Source organism: Lygodium microphyllum, chromosome 18, assembly GCF_053477565.2.
Source record: "Lygodium microphyllum isolate KBCC chromosome 18, Lygodium_microphyllum_v1.1.10, whole genome shotgun sequence".
In the NCBI taxonomy this organism is placed as follows: Eukaryota; Viridiplantae; Streptophyta; class Polypodiopsida; order Schizaeales; family Lygodiaceae; genus Lygodium; species Lygodium microphyllum.
The window spans coordinates 76,025,821-76,045,047 of NC_141152.1; positions in this window are offsets into that span (position 1 = coordinate 76,025,821).

The window sequence follows — 19,227 nt, forward strand, 5'->3', positions numbered from 1 at the left end:
ACTCAAAGAAGAGAACTAGGAGCTGGTTGCACTACAATGCAAATAGAAACTCGTAATAATGCAACATGAGGACCTAGAAGCTCACCTGAAGAGAGTCCCACCAACTGGGCATGGAGGAGATTGCTACAAGAGAAGTAGAAAGAGAGCAAGAACAGGAGAAGCATCACCAAGAGGTTGGTAGTTAGGGTGTTCCTGGAGATAGATGAGCAGGAGAGGCTGGAGAGAGAAATCAAGCACTTGGAAAAGGAGAAGGAGGTGATCGCTCACAAGTGGAAAGAATAAGAGTCAGCAATAGCAACCTTAACACAGAGGCAAGGGGAGAGCTCCAGGGAGATGATGAAGAGAGCAGAAGAGTGGGAAAACCACAATGAAAGGAGGGTGAAAACCGTGGTCTGCCATCTAGCTCAACTGGAGAAAGACTAAGTACTCACTAAAAGTAGAGCAGAGGCCGCCACAGTGGGCTTCCAAATGCAGAAAAGCACCTTCTTGAATACCTTATTGGATGTCACACAAGCAGAAGAGGGAGAATTCATAGAAGCCATTAAGAGGAAGCTAGCAATGGCACGCAAGGCCTTGAGAGCAAGCTTGCAGATGCCACCACAACAACCTTGGGAGTTGGGTCTTAGCCTGGAAGAGAAGCATCACTATCTCCTGCTAGCAATTCTAACCCCACAAGAAGTAGACTCACTTGGATTCATAGAAGGGGAATAGCAAGAGCCAAGGCAGGAGGAGGAGGCACACGTGAACTTTGAAATGGGACTGTATGAGGAAGAGCTTCTCCCACCACCTCCTTCCCCATGACTAACGAGCAGTGACAAGTAGATACCACCACAAAAAGAAAGGCAGCGTTGAGAGAAAGGAGAAAACAAATGCTGGAGGAAACAAGGAGAAGATGAAACGCTAGATAAGTAAAGGCACCATCGATACTATTCCACCATGTAAAGACAAATCCCTAGCAAGCTTCCACACTGACCTTGTGATCTAGGAGGGCTAACAAACGGCCAGACACCCCTTCAACTTTCATTTCCAATTCCCCACCACCTTGCATAGAGTGCCACCCATCAAGGTGGTGGAGGAGGTGATTGATATCAGAGGCAAGCTTGGGGAGAATTGGCTGAAGGAGAGAGAGTAGAGCCCCACACTATGGGGCACTGAAGATGAAAAATTTGGCAAAAAAAGGTTTCGAGATGCCAAGATCTGTGCCTAGTTACAAATGCCAATCTACATGAAGAAGGAGGATCTCCGATGTCAACATGGACACTTGGATGGCCTTTTGCAACACTCAATCCTTCGAGTGGAATGACCCAACTTTCATTCCATACCCTCGAAGGGTGGGAGTGGATTTTGACTCGAGTGTCTATGGCCGCTATGACTTTCTAATAATATATAATCTACATTGTATTACATATGAAGATGCCCTTATTTTCGCATTAGAAAATTTGTATGATACTATGGTCCACTTCATCAACGAATTCTCTTCATGCCCTGACCCCACCTTTATTACCACCTGTAATTACCTTAGATTGCTTAGAACACTACTTAGGCAAGACCCCACTCTGCAAGAGCGCAGCCTCCCAACCCTCCATTTTGATCCTAATGCTATAAATAGTTGCGCAATGGCTCAACTAATGATGCAAGATGTTGTACTACCTTCATTTTGCTTAGCTCTTCTAGAGAATATAAATGATAGCTGCTTCACCTGCTGCAATCATCCATTCCTCTCCACCACCACCCTTCAAGTCCGCCTAGACCTCAAAGGGTATCTCCAAAGCCACCAATTCCTTTAAAAAATATATTAAGCCTCCTTTTCCACCTCACTCCGATGATGAAGACTGACTTCTGTCATGACTATATAACAAAAACAAAAAAAAGAAACAAACAAACAAACAAAAGGCAAGAAAGTACAAAACAAATAGAAAAGGAAAGAGGATGGAAATGGAAAGAGAAGTCACACAAAGACATAGTGAGGTGCAGATAGACCACAGTCACTGCACCTACTAGGGGTTCTCAAGTTAGGCGCATTCAATGGCCTTGGTCAACTACTCCATGTCTAACCCCCTAGCCCTTTTTGATCCCCCACTACACACGCTTAGGGTGGCTCAAGGATAGGACAAACCTAGGGAGGTAACACTTGGACCTGTCTCCCTAAGCCATAACCACTGCACCTCACTTCTGCATACACAAGATCCTCAAGTGCGGGATAGCACCCAGGCCTGGACCTAGCTCCCCGTTCCATCAGCACAAGCACAATGCACTACACGGTGAGGTAGACACTCCCCCTAGGTAGCGCACATCTTCTCTCTTTTCAGGTACTCCCAATTGCTGCAAGCACCAACATGAAAGACCCCGCTATCCACTCAACACACTCTCAGTATCCAACAACGAAATCCTTGCAAAGCTCCTCAACCACTACCAATCAAAACAAGGCCCCATCATCCACTTAGTAAGCCACCCTTCGATGCACCAAACCCTCAACAACAAAGCCCCAAAAGTGTCATGGAACTGGCACTTGTCTCTAGGAGGGGGTAATGTTAATCCCAGCTTGAGATGGAAGAAAAATAAGTAAAATACAGATGAGATGGAAGAAGCAAGACAGAGAACAAGCAAAGGTGCAAGAGTGACCTCTAAAATCAAGTTAAAAGCAAAAGCGCATTTTTAAGTGGAAGGCGCCCCAAAACTTTTGTAAAAGAGCACCAAGCTCCCTCCTGTGCAAATTGTAAAAGGGTATACAGGCATAGGCTAGAGAAATAGGCCAAGTTGAAGGGAATCGAAAAGAAAACTTTGCCACAATGGCTCGTCATGTAAAAAAGGAGATGGGTGCCCATTGGATTTTAGGGCATGTATATAAAGTTCAAAAAAGTGAATGAGAGCTCATTCTTTGGTGTGTGGCAATAAGAGACTCTTCTTCTCTTCTCTTTGCTTGCTTGTGTGTGCTTGAGAGAGGGAGTGTGAGAGTGTGAAAGAGTGAGTGTGTGAGGGTGAGGGATCAAGGAGGTGAAGCTCTCCACCATCTCCTCTCTTCTTCTTCTCTTCTCTTCTCTTCTCTTATCTCGCGTCGCACGGCTATGGAGGATGGAGCTTGGAGGTGGAGGCTTGAGGATGCTTGAGCTTGCATCAAGAATCATGGAGCTACTGGTATGCTTTAGGGGGGAAGCAACTCATTCAGGCATCGAGGTAAGCTCCCTACACCCCGGTAGGATCGAAGGCACATCAGCTAGGTGAGAGATAGCCATAGGTGCTCGCTTGAAACGGTTGAACGAATAAGGGGTCCGTGGGTCTTGGTGGGTTGAGCATGAGCTCCCCTCTACAAAGAGAGAAATCGAGAGAGAGAAAGAGGAGGAGAGAGAGAGAGAGAGGGGGGGAGAGAGAGAGAGAGAAAAGGGAGGGAAAGAGATACAGGGATATTAAGAAAGAGGGAGGGAGAGAGAGAGAGAGAGAGATTCAAAAGGAGATTAAGAGGGAGGGTAAAAGCGGCAAGGAGATTAAGAGCGGGTAACAGAGGAAGATATTAAAAAGGAGATTAAGAGATAGGGAAAGAGAGGGAGGGAGATTAAGCAAGAGAGCAAGAGAGCAAGAGAGCAAGAAGAGGGAGGGAAAGAGAGAGGGAGATTAAGAGGGAGATTAAGAAGATCTCTCTTCTTTCTCTCCCCTCTCTCTTTCTTGTCCCTCTCTCTCTCTCTCTCTCTCTCTCTCTCTCTCTCTCTCTCTCTCTCTCTCTCTCTCTCTCTCTCTCTCTCTCTCTCTCTCTCTCTCTCTCTCTCTCTCCCCCATGCATGATGTTATATTACTAAGGGGGAGAAAAGAAAAGGAAAACTTCATGTATCCACCTTACCAAGTGCTATCATCACTTGAGATAAGATTTGCACATAACCTAGGACATGGATGAAACATGTACACTTATATGAAGAGGGGTATTCAGATGGAGGGTAAAAGAGGGGAGAGAGAGAGAGATGTGAGGAAAGTTTTGGTAGCTATTAGTATTAGTGGAATATTAAGACTATAATGATCATCTAAAATGTTTCTTTTTTATTAGCTAGAGGGGATTTTTAAGTGTATGTCTCGATATCAAATAGTGTGCTTCAGAGACACAGTAGATGCAAAGTTATCTTGGTCAATATTCTCACATTCTGCCTCAATATGCTCTGATGCATCAATCTCTAGCAAGCAAAGTTGATGCTCTAGGTTGGCCACCATAAATGGAGGTGGCTCAAGTATGCATCACTTAATTGATGGTGATAGTGGCTTTGGTGGGATGCTATGGAAAGCTGGAAACTTCCTCTCCTTGTCCTACCAAGACTGGTTCTAGGGGGTGCTACTAAAATACGAATGCTATGACCCCAGGATCGGTTGGTACTCCTCACTTCTATTGAGGTTTTGGGAAGGGTAACTCTAGCGATTTCTCTAGAGATACAGATATAATGTGCCCCTCCCAATTGATTGAGTGGACATATATTACCTATATTGGCTACACTTGTAGGCACTTCCATTCTTGTTATGCCAAGATTTGGTCAATCGTCTATGGGTGGGATTTTTGTAGGTGCCATTTCTATAGATACACCAGATGTACAAGAGTCTCTTAATTATACTCAATAACATGCTCCCAAGTGGGAGAGGACATATATCAGGCCCCACCAAGCTACAGGTACTTGGTGGAGATGTCCATTGGTGATGTGTACATGAATGATGAGAGGAAGAGACTCATAGCATGTATGTGCAAGTTGTGCCACCAACTCTTTAGACACAATGTACTGGATAACTAGAAAAACATGCTAGAGGGTAGCCAAGGAACTATGTAATAGCATCCTTGCATGAGAAGTTCCCATGACCATTTGCAAGACTCCTTGTTTCTCTATGGGATACATGATGGTGTAGATGTGCGCCTACATGTCCCATAGACTATTAGATGCATGGAATGCAATAAAGAATGGCATAGGAAAGCATGAATAGCTAGATTAGAAGGACTAGAGGAAGCTCAAAGAGGATGCTATTTCCTCTCCACAACAATGGCAATAACTAGTGGGAGGCAATGACGGCATGACTAGAGGTGGGAGTCATGTATCACCTTAGGACTGTGACAGCCAACAGGACCTACCTAGAGGATTTTGTAAGATCTCTAGTCAAATTAAGATGGCTTTCTTATTCTCTATGTTGCTCCTAGTACTAATCTTAATTCTAACAATAGTAATTTATCTTTTTTTCCAAAATTCCATCATAAATCGCAATGCTATGGGCCTTGAAATGTGGTATGAAAAAAGACATTATCTGACTACATCGACAAGCTTTTCTATTTGTGCAGTGGTTCAGTATGTCATATCTCTTTTGATAGTGTAGAAAATGTTTAGTTCTTATGATATCCTATCTAATTTTGATTAATATTCAGTTGTGTTGCAAAGCCCTTTCAATGATTCATTGCATCGAGATGAGCTATCAAATGGTGACTAGATGTTAGGAGCTTGGATTCTTGGAGCACGCTTCTCTTTTTTGCCCTTGTGCTACTCCATTCACACTTTATTCTAACTAATTTTATACAAATTACTTTATACATTCCCTTTTCCTTCATTACTTACAGCTCACAAAGTGATATTTATAAAGACTTTTCCCTATTGTTATTCTACCCTCTCACTTACTATAGTTATATGTTAGTTATATTATTATTGTACCTCTAGATATTCAATCAATGGATTACTTTTGTTTACAATCTATCAAATTGTGTTGTATAATCTTTTAAACTTAATTTTATGTTTAATTGTAAATATAAGGTATAAGAATATTGAGCCTATGTGGCTAGAAGGGTGGAAGGGTTGCTTGCATATAGCTCTACCACCTAACAGCCCTACCACCCCAAAAAAAGGCTTGAGACCATTACTATTAGCATCGTAAATTTTACAACAACTATCCCTATTAGTGTCATTTTTATATTGTAATCATCATTAGCATCACTATAATAGCAATGGTTTTATGGCAACGCTAAAAACCATTCCAATGCTAATAGTGATGTTTTTATCGACATCGAGGGTAATTTTTTCATAGATTAAAAATGTGCTATAATGTTAACCTCAAAACAAGAAAAAATCAGAAAAAGTGGAGAAGTGCAAGTCGGGAGCTAAAAGAGGCAGCCTAAAAGGAAATCGAACACAATGGAATAAGCAAGAAGGGAAATGGCCAAAAGTGCAAGGGCGGCCTCAAAAGCTAAGTCAAAGGCAAAAGCTCATTTTTAAATGCAAGGCACACTCTAAATCCTTGTAAAAGAGCACCAAGCTCCCTCATGTGCAATTTGTAAATGTAGACGGGCATGGGTGAAGGCACAATGCAAATAGGAAGGAAATAGAAAAAGGGGACCTAGCCTAAGATGGCCAGCCATGTAAAAAGGAATGGGTGTCCAAAGGGGATTAGGGTTAGTGTTTTAGTATAAAATAAAAAAAGTGAATAAAGAAGCTCGTTCTTGTGTGTAGCCAAAAGTAGCTCTCATCTTCTTCTTCTTCTCTTTTTTCTTGCTTGAGCTTGTGCTCGAGAGAGGGAGTGTTAGAGTGTGAGGGAGTGAGTGTGCAAGGGTGAGGGACCGTGGTGGAGAAGCTCTCCATCTTCTCTTCTCTTCTCTTCTCTTCTCTTCTCTTGCTCGCGGAAATGGACTACTAATTTGCTAGAAATGTTCAGAGTATGAATCAATCGTTGACTTTTGTGACCAAGGTTTGTGTGCAAAAAGGATCCCATATGATCATTCTTCTGAGATAAGCCTAAGCCTATTTACCCCACATGAGTAAAGCAAGGACCTAGCTATTTTGGAGGCCTAAAAGGCCGATTTTATGCCTTTTTTTGTGTCATTTTGGAGGCAAAAAATTTGTAGGAAATTTCCAAAAAAAAAATTGTAGCTTCAGCTTGATTGGGACTTCATTCTTGGCACAAAAATCTCTAAAAAGTAGCAAGGAAATTGTTCGATTTAAGCACGTATTTTGATGCTTTTTGGATCATACGAGCACCATTTGAGCTCTGTTTTGAATGTTTCTTGATGTACAATCAATGTATGATGTACGGGCATCATGTATGAATGTATATGATAGCATTTGAGCTTATGTATAGCAGTACATGAATTTTTTGGACTATTTTGGTATTTTTTTGTCTTAGGTTGACCATTTGAGGCAGTGGATTGGTTCAAGTTGTTGAATGCTTGATTGAGACAGACAACACATATTGCTGGTTTTTCTAAAATTGTCGCCATCAAAATGTCACATAGCTCTAATTACTCAGATTGTTGGAGATAAATTGACCAAGGACAACTATAGTGTCTGGTCATACAAAATGGAGAACTTTTTGATGGGGAGAGGTCTTTGGGACCTCATTACAGGTGATGATGCATGTCTAGAGCTTGTTGACGAGCCCATAGAAGAGCAAAAGAAGGCATACAAGGATTGGATTGGAAAGAACCACACTGTAAATGACTATGATGCAGAGATCAAACAAGTGCAGAAGATCTTGCATCTATAAATGCACCAGTGGATGATGATGATTTGGTTTCAGTCACACTTAATGGACTTGGCCCACAATATAAATCTTTGGATACCTCTATTTCAGTTAGAGGATGCTCTATGCCTGACTTTGAAGAATTTATTGCTTTGCTACTTATAGAAGAAATAAGTTGGGTTTGAATGCATCTAGCACCATCAAGAATACAAGTGGAGATAGTGTCTTTTATCACATCAGAGGGTGTGGTAGCCCATCTAGAGCTAGAGGCTCATCTTATGGCCGTGGTGGTGATAGCTTTGCACATGGTTGAGGTACATTTGGTCATGCTGGTTTCATGCCTAGAAGCAGGGGGAGAGCTTACTCTAGAGGTAGAGGACGATCTACTCCTCCACATAGAGATCATAGAGATGGTGGATGCAATTATTGTGGGCAGTATGGACATTTTGAAAGGGAATGTTATCACAAGAAAAATGTTATGCCTAGGGGTCGAGGCAGGACTCAATATAACCATTATTCATGTGGCCATGGAGGTGAAGGATATGGACCTAGAGGTGGCTGCTAGAGGCCATTTATTTACCATGGAACATGTATTAGGGAGCATGGCACACCCTCCTAGTGAGGATGATTGATTTTTGGACTCACGAGCTATAAATCACATGACTCATCATGTTGAGTGGTTTGACACAAAATAGCAAATGCAAAATGAAGAATATGTGGCTATTGGGGATGATACTTTGCATAAAATCACTCATATTGATAGTTGCCACTTGTCACTAGAGATAGAGTTGAAAATAAGCTTGGGGATGTACTTTATGTACCCACAATCACTAAGAACTTAGCATCAGTTTGGTCGAATAGTATACCAAGGAATGCAGGTGAGATTCAATAGGTATGGATGTTTCATTGAGGAATTTTGAAATGGAATGCCTAGCAGATTTATTGCATAGGGAAAGAAGAAAGGCAGGTTATTTGCCTTGGATGCAGGTACTCCCGTCTTTCAAAATTCTATGTATGTTGAAAGTGGCCATGTTCAAGATAAGGATGTTGAATTATGGCATAGGAGAATTGGTCATGTACACCTACAAAGATTGAAACAAATGCAAACTAAATAGGTGGTTCGTGGTTTGCCCCATTTTGGTTATGTTAAATATGATCATATATGTGAGGCCTGTCAGTTTGGCAAGCAAGCTAGATTACCATTTCCGAAGAGGGGGAGAATCAACATTTATCCTTTGGAAATGGTGCATTCTGATATTTGGGGTCCATGTCAGAATGTCTCATTGAGTGGGAGATGTAGGTTTTATATCACTTTTATTGATGACTTTAGCAGAATGACTTGGGCGTATTTCATGCAGCATAAAAGTGAAGCCTTTGAAAGATTTTTGGAGTTTAAAGCTATGGCTGAAAAATAGTTTGGTTGTTACATAAAATGCTTGAGGTATGATAATGGAGGAGAGAACATGTCATATGAATTTTCTGATTTTTTGAGATCTCATGGAATCAAAAGACAGGTGACACGCAAGTACACACCTCAACAAAATGGTGTGGTAGAAAGGAATAACACTATCATTGCAGAGATTGCTAGCGCAATTATGAACCAAATTGACATATTGGGCAGAAGCAGTGCATATTGCATTACATATCATGAACAGGACACCTACATCATTGACTCATCATGTACCACTGTATGAAAAGATGGATGGTAGGACACCCACTATTGCCTACTTCAGGGTTTTTGGATGTATTTTTTATATTCATGTTCCTGATGATTTGAGGAAGAAGATGGAGCCAAAGGCTATAAATTGCATCTTTCTTGGATACCCTGATGAGAAGAAGGGTTACAAATGCTATGATCTAGTGACTAAGGAAGTTTACATTAGCAGGGATGTCAAATTCAATGAGTATGAATCACGGTACAAGCCCAAGATTGCAGTGGACTTGGATTCTTATGAGAGTAGTGATGATGATGCTCATGGGAAGAAAATTTCAGCAAATGGTAAGTTTGGAAATTAGAACTTAGAATATATGTCTGGACCTCAGGAGAATGCAAAAAGCAGTGACAGCTATAGTCCATGGAATGATAGGTTTAGAAGTTCACAAAAGAGTACGGAAATTGCAAAAGGCAAGAGGCCTATGGCTAAAATTTCAGAGGATGAATCTACCGATGATGAGTATGGCATGCCTCATGTAAAAACTTAGGGTACTAGAAGTGCAAGGAAAATATGTGCCACCACATGCAAGAGTAGTTGAGACTCCAAGTAGTGCACCTTAATTGAGGAGATTAGAAAGGGTTAGATATCCAATTGATAGATTGACATATAATGGGTTCATGAAGATGCATTATGCTTATATGGTTTCTTATGTACAGCATGTGGAACCTATTTTCTTTGAGAAAGCAATGGAAAGCAAAGAATGGAGACAAACTATGGATGAGGAGATGGATGCACTGAAGAAAAACAAGACTTGGAATTTAGTGAAGTTACCTCATGGAAAGAAATCAATTGTTTGCAAATGGGTGTACAAAGTCAAGTGCAAATAGGATGGTTCTCTAGAAAGGTATAAATCAAGGTTGGTTGCAAAGGTTTATGCACAAACATATGGATTGGATTATGAGGAGACATTCAGTCCAGTGGCAAAGATGACTACAGTGAGATCAATGATTGCTTTGGCTTCTATATATGGTTGGAAGAAGGCATTGTATGGATTAAAGCAAGCATCAAGAGCTTGGTGTGAGAGGATTAGCAGATTCCTATGCAGCATGGGATTTTAGCAGAGTATGGCTAATTATTCACTCTATGTGAGACATAGAGAGGATGGTATGGTTTTGATTCTCATCTATGTTGATGACCTCATTGTTACATGTACACTTAAGAGGGAGATTGTTGAAGTTAAGCATGGTCTTCATAAGGAATTTGACATAAAGGAACTTAGTCTGTTGAGATATTTTTTGGGCATTGAGGTCATTGATACACCTCATGGTATTTGGTTGGTACAAAGACATTATTCCTTGGAGATTTTGGAGAAGTATGGCATGGCAAGATGTAAGCCATTGGATACTCCCTTGGATCAGAACATCAAAATGATTGATGATGGGCAATGTGTGGAAGGTGCGACTATGTTTAGAAAGATGGTTGGTAGTCTTATCTACTTAACCAATACAAGGCAAGATTTGAGTTATGCCATTGGATTGATTAGCCAATTTATGCAAAGACCATGTAAATAACATTTGGATACAGTGAGGGGAGTTCTAAGGTATGTGAAGAAGACTACCTTGTTTGGGTATATTGATGCAAACTGGGCAGGTAATTTTATGGATAGGAGATCCACCAATGGTTGTGCATTTTCATTTGGATCAGCCATGGTAAGTTGCAGCAAAAAGCAACCTACAGTTGCTTTATCAAGTACAGAAGCTGAGTATCAAAGTATTGCATTGGCAGCATGTGAGCAAACATGGCTGAGATTGGTTTTATGTGACATACGGATTGAAATTGATGGTGGATTCATCATATATTGTGACAACATTAGCAGCATTATATTGTCAAAGAACCCAATCTACCATGTAAGAACAAAACACATAGAAGTGCACTATCACTTCATTAGAGACAAGGTTATTGATGGAGAGGTTGTTTGACTTGGTCCATGTCAAAACAAATGACCAAGTTGCTAATATCTTTAACAAAGCATTAGGTAAAGATAAGTTTGAGTATTTTAGGAGTGCACTTGGAGTATTACCTTTGCAAGCTCATTTTGAGCTTGAGGGGGAGTGTTGAGAAATGAGGAAAAAGCATAAGCTTTATCCATGGTTGTATTAACTATGTATTGAGTGTGTGAGAGAGACTTGTAAGGATTGATTGAAGAGAATATAAGATGAGTAGAATAATAAAGAAGTGGGAAGCATGTAGCTCCTCACCTGTGCTTGGTCTCCCTCTACTTGAAGTTTCTTTAGGGCATCCCATAATCGGATACGAAAATTGGACCATCTAGAATCGGCAAACACCTATCCAATCGGACACACACAAATTGAAACAACCCATAATCGAACCACCAAAATCGAATGGACAACTCGACCGTCCCATCAACACAGCCGATCAAACCAACCAAAAATCAAACTTTTGATTTTGATAATCAGACTCCTGAGAATCCGACCCTTTGAGAATCAGATAGAAAACACATGGCTAATATAGAGCCGAAAGCACATCATATATCTATCACTGGGCAAAAATCTCGAGCAACTAGTTCAAAACTGGTGGATCTCCTATCTATAAAATTACCTGCCCAGTCTATATATTTATCATTGGGCTGAAATCTAAAGCAAGTAGTTCAAAACTTGGCTACGAAAGCACATCATATATCTATCATTGGGCCGAAAGCACATCATATATCTATCATTGGGCTGAAATCTAAAGCAAGTAGTTCAAAACTTGGCTACGAACAGTCCTTCAAATCGCGCATGGTATTTAGCATAACAGCCCTGCTGCGGGCCAGGGGGCCGAGGGTCGGGGGGTGAACCCCCCCCCCCCCCCCTCAAACCCCTACAGAGGGGGCTCTGCCCCCTTCGCACCTCCCCCAAGTAAGCTGGAGAGAAAACGCATGCCGGACAAGTCCTCCAAATTAGATCCTAGTGTAGTAATGGCCCTACACAAGCATAGATTCTCACTTGCAAAACAACAACAACCAAAAGCCCATACCCAAACAAAGACCCTAGAACCTCAATGGGCCAATCTAACCAACAAAGGAAAAAAGGCCACACCATAAAAACATGTATATGTTGCATTCGGACTGCATCTAGTCAAAGCAGAATGCAACAACATCAAGCTACAATTGCAAGGATGACTAGACATAGCAGTCTTGAGACAATAGAAGCACCTTGAATGGCACTCCACAGACGACCTAAGACATTAGTAGAGAATCCACATCTGGTTGTGCAGTTGGGGACTCAAAGGCATGTATTAGAAGGCTTGAACTTATAAGCCAAGACCCGAAAGATAAATACATGGTACTGCATGTGCTGATCTTAGGGTCAAACTCACCGCAAAAAGAGAGCACATTATCAATGCTCTCATCAATGAAGGAGAAGATTTTAATATCTTGACCTATGAAGCATAGACTTGACTAGGCCAACCAAATCTCACACCAACTAATGCAACTCTTAATCCTTATGGAGGGGGACACCCACAAGCACTTATAGGAAAGTGCAGAATCCTTGTACCTATTGAAATGGAAAGCTTGCCTATCTAATTCCATGTTCCTCCAAATAGTGCAAACTGTGGAAAGGAAACCCTCCTAGGAAGACCCTTCAAAAGGGCGACAAAGTGCGAGCCAATTATGTAGCACAGAGGATACACTTGACACTACCGGGTGTGAGGATAATCACAACCTTTAGTAAGTGTGACCTCATCAAACCTCAAGGGCAGATAAGGAATATTCTAACATGCCAGGCAAGCCTAGTAACAAGAGCAAGAAATTATTGAAAGAGTTGATACAAGTGCATGTTGAACAGAGAGAACTAGTGAGCGAGGCCATGCTTGAAACAAGAAGGTTAAGAGATAATGCCAAGGACAGGCTTTGGACTTACAAATATCGTAGAAGACCACCAAAGAAGTCCAAGCCTTATAGACAAAGGTATCAATGGAGAGCCAACACAACCCCATGATGGATATCCAAAGTGTTGCTACGTGCTCAAGGGTATTATGCAGGTAACCGATGGATTTGGGTACCAAAACCCCTTGCTAAACCACCTCTATTAAGTGAAGACCAAATCTATCAAAAGCGAAGAAGTTCAAGAGGAAATCTAAACAAAAATCCAAGTCTTGAGTCAACAACATTGGAATGATTGAGCCCCTCATGATTGAAATCAAGAAACCAAACATGACTATTCGAAAGGTAGATCCTCGGCCTAGTGTGCTTAACAAGTGGATATCAGATGTAACCATTGAGTACGCATAAAGACTACTAGTGCTCAAGGATCCTTTGACTTTCTAAGAGGATAATGAGCACCACAGGCACTAACGTTGCTCATGATAAGGTTGATTTCTCAACAAAGCAAATGGCAGAATTGTCTAACAGCCATTAGCAAATCTTCCAGCTAGTGCTAAGTCCACCTAGGAGTCCCAAATCTCCTACACCCTCTTTCCCTAAATGAACACAAGAAGCACAACAACAATCGTCAAGTGCAACATTTCAATCCCAATCTCTATCTCCAAATGAGCTTCCAAATGTCCAAGGTGTAGAACATGACACCACCCCTAATTCTCAACCTAAGGATGTACCTATGCAATCCACTGTGACTAGCTCAATTGATGCTCAATCTGCACAAGTGAATGCACAAAGGGCAACAAAATACATGACCACTTCTAATCTACCTAAGGACTTGACACTGCAATCTAGCAACAATAGCCAGAGTCCATTGAACTAGCAGCTACTACTTCCGATCAGGAATCACAGCAGCCATCATAGCCTTTGGCCATGATGATGCCCCTTACAGAACGTGTCCTTATCAATTCACCTGTGGAAGAGATATTGCAACCAATATCCTTGACACATCCAACACTTCCAAAGCACCTAAAGCCTAGGCTTGAGGAGAAATCTCTCAAAGATTTGGCAAAAGAGATGGCGCATCTGACCAATGAACCAAAGATGGAGTGCCTGATGAAGCTTGATCACAAGCTGACAGCCATCACATGTGTGTACATTCATGTGGATATCGAAAGTCCAACACCACAGCACACAAAGCTCATAGATGAACCCCTGACTTGGGATGAGCAACAACATGTTTTCTCCCTCTATGTAGCTATCATTACTCAAGAAGTCATATAGGACATCCCAAAAGCCACAACTAGACAATTTCACTTGATGCCCTCACTCTATACTGCTCAATGTGAGACAAACAAGAAAAAGCTACAAGCAATCGAACAAAAAGGGAAAGAACAAGGTAACTTTGTGCAGAAATGGTACACTAACCAAAGTTTGGCAACCAAAATTAGGCCCTGACTAATGACACTCATCGTTGAGCAAAGGAAAGCATCAATACATGATCCCACGTGCATTGCCTCAACCTCATTAAGAGTGTTGGCAATGGTCCATGAGTTCCAACTTTCTACCATTGTCCAAAAATATCCCCTGTATGATGAACTACTTCTAGAAGAAGATCTACATGTGGCTAGCAAGCTAGGCGTAGGGAGCATGGCACTTGTTGTTAGCACATATGTCTTCTGCCTCACTCAAGACCCTGCAATCCTAGATCTCTATGCTTCCCATCAATACAACCCTTACTTCTTCTGTTGATTTTGTCCAAGCCTACATGACATGAACCCTAAACCGTCTCTTAATTCTACACTAGAGTCTCTCGAACCTCCAAAGCAAGAGAAAAATGACTCTAAATACAACATGCACTCTGATAATAAGTAATGGAGGCATGTTTCAATGGGTGAGAACAAGAGTCTAGAGCAAACACCCGCCAACTAGGAGCTACCAATGCAATTGGATGAGGGGCTCAATGGAGGGGAATTAGCTGAAGAGCTAGACTCTCCAAAAAGAGAGGTAGTTGTATCCTCACAACCTAGCAAGGTTGTTCAGTAGCCGCGGCTATGTCCCATGAGGACACACCAAAAAAAGAGAATGTTGAGGCCCAACCAAGCACGTCACTGATCTAGTTTAGGGTCTTGAGTCATTAAAGGATACACCTTGATTGCCCAAGATGAAGAGGAGAAAACAACAAAAACAATGGCAGTTGCAAGTGGCTCTAGATGCCAAGAAGATTGAGACCAAGAGTGCTGAAGAGTTGAGGAATAAAACATTGAGTTCACCCACGAATGAACCCATTGCCACCTCTCCTTACGACAGTGAAAACTCAAACACATCTATGTGCTTTGATAAATCAAAGCAACCATTACCATCAATAGTTTCTTGCAACCCTTAATCTACTGACAACGGAACTTACATTGACCAATCAAGAGTGGATCCAACATTGTCACAACAAGTGGACAAAACTATACCAATCACATCCGAGGAGAACCATGACACTATAGTAGCAAAGACTTAGGAGAAACATGAAAACCCCAAGGACATGAGCAATCCTAGCATTGACCAATCTTGCTTATCTAGGCTTGAGCCCCCAGCTATGCTAAAGCCTAAGGAAACTCCCAGAACCTTGCATGAGATAGCAACCGAGCAAGCCCTCATCGAACATAGAAGTGTCGTAGAGTGCTTGACCAAGTTGGATGCTAAACACAAATTATGTGCATGTGCCTACGTCCTTGCGGACATGGGCACATTCCCTAGGTAGCAGCTTGAGGAATATTTGTCATATCCGCTATCCTGAAGAGCAAGAATATCTTAACGGGCGCACAATGACAAGCTCTTACATAAACACATGTAACTCATCTCTAACGAGAGGAAGCCGACGAACTGCGCTTAATTGTGACATTCAAAGAAGCGCTTTGACAACCAAATCTCTTAGAGATAGACCAACTAAAGCGAAAATTAGAGGGTCAAAGACAATTTTAAAAATGTTGGTTTAAAAAGCGCACTACAATGGCCGAAACAGTCTTAGAGGAGCAAGTGGCCCAATGGTAGTCTCAAAGAGACCTGACCTATGTGGCGCCAACTTCCTTTTGAGTACTGACTAACATTTGGGGTATGGACTTAGATCAAACTATTCAACACATGCTTGCATTATTACACTTACCTAGGCCTATTTATCAATGTGAGCTTCTCCAAAGTTTTGATTTTAATGCCATGAATCTACAAGAGGGTATATGTGTAGCACTCCTCTACATTTAGAATCCTTAAAATTCCTTTCTTTCTCTCTCTTACTTTGGGATTTACTAATTTTTTTCCATCATCCTCACATTTTTTGGTATAGTTCCATATTTAACAACCATAACATAATCATCCATGGCTTCAATCAAAGCTTTTACATATTACTCCAACTTGGATCCTTGTCTATTAAACTTGGATGTGGCGGTGTCTACTTCAAAATGATTTTTTCCTTGGAGCTCCTTATATTAACTTGGATTACTTAGCAATTGTTATTAACATATAAATTGAATATAAGAACTCAATTTCTCAAGAGCTTTACCTTTCTCTTTTACACATTTTGTAACAAAAAATTATTACAAACTTTATTATCAAAAGAAGGATGAGTGGATACATTGGATCCCCAATTATGGACTCTATGTAATGGCATAGTTACAAAAACAAGGGGTTTCTCAGTTATCTCTAAGGATGACTAGATACATTGGATCCCCAATCATGGGCTTCATGTAATGGCATAGTTTTAAAAACAGGGGGTTTCACATCTATTTCTAAGTCTCTACAAGCTATAGGCAAAGGAGCATATCCTTCGATAACATATCCATTTCAAGCACATCTCTCATATACCACTAGAGGTATAACTCTTTCATTACAAAAGAAGGTGGATTAGCCTATCTATAGAAATTTGTTGCATTTTGGAAGATTGGGATACTCAAGGGTCCCTTAAGAACTTCATATTTCTTAGACTTTTTCGATGGAATATCCTTGATATATTGGTCATATATCCTTTTATTCGTCCTTACAAACTTCTCATCCCCATAAACTTCACTTATCTTTCAAAGAGTATCATGCTTATAAAGTCTAATTAGTTTGAGTTCCTTAAGCCAAGTTAGCAATTTAAGATGTATTGGCACATCTTCATATAAGCTCTCATCCAAATGAAACTATACATTATTCCATCCCTATATTGGGCTCTAATTAAAGTCTCTTTGTAAAGTTAGGCAAGTCCAAAAACACATATTTTCTAAGATATCCCTTATCCTCTCTCAAGATTCTAATATAGTTGAACAACAAGAAATTGCACAAGTGATTTCAAAAATCAATTGCACAAGGTACCTCATCCCTCACCTATCAAAATAACTCAATTATTAAGTAGAGGCACAACACTCAATTGTTTCCACAAAGTAATGAGGCTTCTCTTTATTAATGCAATAGTATTTACGAACTTTATCAACTTCATTCAATCTGTCAAAACGTCATTTCATGAATTCTATACTCATAGGAGCGATCAAGATCTACATCCTTGCATCTTATCATTTTCTCTTGGGCATGATAGATAACATACTTTGTAGGTCATTGAGGATAACCCCAACACCTAGTCCCAAATGTAGGGCTTCTTAGCACTACCACTACTCTTTCACATGGCACTATCAATAACAATTATTACTAATAGATCCACAGTGTTTTAGGTTTATTGTTCTATTGCCGATTGCCAACAACCTTTCATAAAAGACAACAAATAGTATATATATATATATATGTGTGTGTGTGTGTTTGACTAATTTTAGTGCCTCAAACCAAAAAAATTTCCATAATTCATATTAGAGTAGAAAGTCCCGACCTACATATATTCCCATGTGTGATCGGTTCTATGACCAAAATTCAATAATGTACCCATTGCCTGGCAAGGTCGCAATACATTTGGAGGGATAGGTATCTTCTCCAAAATCTCAAACATGGCTTCACTATACGAGAATATTTCAAGCATGTGTCCCATGTACCACTAGAGATATAACTTGGGTGACTTGATCATACACCCAATAATGTAAGGTCATTATTTATCCATTAATCGTAATATCATCAATTCTTTGTCCTCCAAACAGGATGCAATGAACCAACTTCAGCTTTTCCATCCGGTGGATTCTCCTTAGATCCACTTGGAGGTTTCTAGTTTGATCAAGATTGATCGTGGATAAGTTATGATAAATTCTCCATAGCATTCCTCATTACCATCCCTATAGGCTTCGAATAGTATGGATTTGACAAGTTCTCAAGGATCCTAACCGTGGTCTTACAAAACTCAATTTCCAAGGATTAACGGGCAATCATATACATTACTTTGAATACCATGAACCAATTATAAGCATGCCTAACATCCTAAAAGATCATAGTGCACTCATCAAAAGTTAAAAATATCTTTATCATCATGGATAAGTATAAGAATCTAACAATGTATCTCATCAAGCTCTTTCATTTACAAAGGAAGGTGGACTAGCCTAAGTCTCTAAAAATCTATTACATTTCAAATGATTAAGATACTCAAGAAGTTCATAATTCTCAAACTTTACTCACCCAATAAGAGCAATTCTATCATATGGAATCTCCTTGGTATATTGGTCATGTATGCATTAATTTCTCATCATGAACTTCATGTCTATAAACTTCAATTTATGTTTTCGAAGAGTATCATACTTATAACTTCGATTAGTTTAATATTTTCAAGCCACTTCTACCAATATAATCCGTGACATATCGTTCAAACATATGCATGCAATACTAGTCACATTGTGCATGGCAGCTAGATGGAAGGATGCTAATGTGTGCTGTATTGTGGTGAGCACATAATTAGATGAAGCAAGCATAATTATTATTTTTAGAGTACGCAATTTTGTGTGTGGAATTTATGCACTCTTTAGCATGGAAAAATATTACTAAAAGCATTATATTTTATATGCACCTATTAGTGCAAGGACTCTGTATACACATATGCGCAATGGATTTATTTTTTATGTATTATTTAGATAGGACAAAATACTATTTTGTAAATCTTTTAGAATAGAGTGTGTTTTGATTTATTTGCACCAAAAGCAAGTAGTGCAAAGTGAGGAAAAGTAAGGAAGACAAAAAGGATGCTTTCAATATATATTGGACACAAAAAGCTTGTTTTGATATTATAGATACATGCATGGGGGAGGTGCTCACCCATGCATGGAAAGAGATTGTACCTAATCT